The 3,055-nt window shown below is 45.6% G+C and overlaps 1 pseudogene; it reads left to right on the plus strand.

Moving 5' to 3' along the window:
- Positions 1–307: 307 nt before the first annotated feature.
- On the plus strand, positions 308–2,048 carry LOC102118460 (polyadenylate-binding protein 1 pseudogene; annotated as a pseudogene).
- Positions 2,049–3,055: the final 1,007 nt, after the last annotated feature.

Here is a 3,055-nt window from a genome sequence, read left to right on the forward strand (position 1 = left end):
GCTTTTATAAAATAACCCGGTCAACAGTCAAGACCGACCAGCTGCAAGGAGGAACCAGGAGACTGAGGCCTTCCTGCCGCCCGAACCGGAGACCCGCACCGTGGCTCCCCGCCGGCAGCGCGCAGACAGCGGCGGCCAACCGACCTCACTCTGTGGCTGGTAAGTCATTTCCGATTTGGTTGATTTTTTGTCCCTCAGCGCATGCCCTTGCTCCCTGCCCTCGGCTCCGAGACCCCCGGCCCGGCACTCGCTCTCCTCCTCTCATGAAAGGGCCGCGGCCTGTGGCCCTGCGGGCAGCCGTGCCGCGATGAACCCCAGCGCCCCCAGCTACCCCACGGCCTCGCTGTACGTGGGAGACCTGCACCCGGATGTGACTGAAGCGATGCTGCAAGAGAAGTTCAGCTCAACCGGTCCACCCTCGCCATCTGGGTCTTCAGGGACCAGATCACCCGCCGCTTCCTGGGCTACGTGTACGTGAACTTCCTGCAGCCAGCGGACGCGGAGCGTGCTCTGGCCACCATGAACTTTGATGTTATAAAGGGCAAGCCAGTATGAGTCCTGTGGTCTCATTGTGATCCATCACTGCTCAGAAGTGGAGTGGGCAACGTATTCGTTAAAAATCAGGACAAATACATTGAGAAGGCACTATGTGATGCATTTTCTGCTTTTGGTAACTCCCTTTCGTGTAAGGTAGTTTGTGATAAAAGTGGTTCCAAGGGCTGTGGATCTGTACACTTTGACACACAGGAAGCAGCTGAAGGAGCTATTGAAAAAAAATGAATGGGATGCGCCTGAATGGTCTCAACGTATTTGTTGGACGGTTTGGGTCTCCTAAAGAAAAGCAGCAGAACTTGGAGCTAGGGCAAAAGAGTTCAAAGTTGGACCGACCTTAAGTGTGAAAGTAATGACTGATGAAGGTGGAAAATCTAAAGGATTTGGATTTGTAAGCTTTGAAAGGCATGAAGATCCACAGACAGCTATGGATGAGATGAATGGAAAGGAGTTCAGTGGAAATCAAATATATGTTGTTCAAGCTCAGAAAAAAAGTGGAAGGGTAGACAGAACTTAAGTGCAAATTTGGACAGATGAAGCAAGATAGAATCACCAGATACCAGGGTGCTAGGGTTTATGCGAAAGATCTTGATGAGAGTATTGATGATGAACGTCTCCAGAAAGAGTTTTCTCCATTTGGTATAATCACTAGTGCAAATGTTACGATGGAGGGTGGTTGCAGCAAAGGGTTTGGCTTTGTATGTTTCTCCTCCGCAGAAAAAGTAGCTAAAGCAGTTACAGCAATGAATGGTAAAACTGTGGCCAGCAAGCCATTGTATGCAGCTTTAGCTCACCTCAAAGAAGAGCACCTGGCTCACCTCACTAACCAATATGTGTAGAAGATGGCAAGTGTACAAGCTGTGCCCCACCCTGTAATCAACCCCTACCAGCCAGCACCTTCTTCATGTTACTTCATGGCGGCTGTCTCACAGACCCAGAACCTGCTGCATACTATCCTCCTGGCCAAATTGCTCAACTAAGACCAAGTCCTCCCTGGGCTGCTCAGAGTGTCAGACCTTATCCATTCCAAAATATGACCTGTGCTATCCGCTCAGCTGCTCCTAACCACCACTCTGAGACCAGCTTCTTCACAGATGTTACCAGTCATGTCTACACAGTGTGTTGCTAACTCATCAATACAGACAATGGGTCCATGTCCTGTAGCTGCTACTGCTGGCTCCACTCCTGCTGTCCACATCATTCCACAGTACAAATATGCTGCAGGAATTCACATTCCTCAACAACATCTTAATATACATCCACAGGTTACCAGGCAGCAGCTTGCTGTTCATGTCCAAGGTCAAAAACTTTTTACCGCTTTCATGTTGGCATTTGCCCCTCTTCAGCAGCAGAAGCAGATATTGGGTGAACGACTGTTTCCTCTTATTCAAGCCATGCACACTACTCTTGCTGGTAAAATCACTGGCATGTTATTGGAGCTTGGTAATTCAAAACTTCTTCATATGCTTGAGTCTCTGGAGTCTCTGAAGCTGTAGTTATACTACAAGCCTACTGTGCGAAAGAGGCTCCGGAAAGCAGTTAACAGTGCTACTGGTGTACCAACTGCTTAAAATTGATCAGGGACCATGGGGAAAAAAAAAAAAAAAGCAAAAAACAAAAAACTTGTGTTTCAACAAAGAAAACTAAACATCAAAAAACTAAAATATGATGGAAAAACTTACAAAACATAAACAAGGAAAACAAACTGTGAACCTTATGTACTGAGGAAATACCAAGTCTAGCAAACTTACTAGTCCTAGATTACTTATTGATTTGAAAATAACAAACAAAACACAAAAATATAGGAAAATGTAAAAACAAGCCAGCCATGGTGTCTCATGCATGTAATTCCAGCACTTTGGGAGGCTGGGGTGGATCACCTGAGGTCAGGAGTTCGAGACCAGCCTGGCCAACGTAGTGAAACCCCATGTCTACTAAAAATGCAAAAAATTAGCTGGGCATGGTGGCGGGCACATGTAATCTGAGCTACCAGAGAGACTGAGGCAGGAGAATTGCTTGAACCTGGGAAGCAGAGGTTGTAGTGAGCCAAGATCATGCCATTGCACTTCAGCCTGGGCAACGAGCAAAAAACTCCATCTCAAAAAAAAAAAAATTAAAATTAAAATTAAAAACAAATTAATGTTTCATAGACCCTGGGAAAAAGAATTTTCAGCAAAGTATGAAAATTTAAAGCATTTCTTTAATTTTGTAACTCTTAACTGTGGAATAGCTCAGAATGTCAGTTATGTTTTAAATAACAGAATTGATAACTAAGCAAGGAAATGTAACTTGGATTATGAAATTCTTGGTTTAATAAAAATTCCTTAAATGGTTAAAAAAAAACCTAATAGGCTCAAAAACATAAGGTGATTATGCAGCGTATGTACACATAAAAGGAGGATGTGGTCGGGCGCGGTGGCTCACGCCTGTAATCTCAGCACTTTGGGAGGCTGAGGTGGGCAGATCACGAGGTCAGGAGTTCAAGACCAGCCTGGCCAGCATA

The sequence above is a fragment of the Macaca fascicularis genome, chromosome 12 (assembly GCF_037993035.2).
Source record: "Macaca fascicularis isolate 582-1 chromosome 12, T2T-MFA8v1.1".
Lineage (NCBI taxonomy): Eukaryota > Metazoa > Chordata > Mammalia > Primates > Cercopithecidae > Macaca > Macaca fascicularis.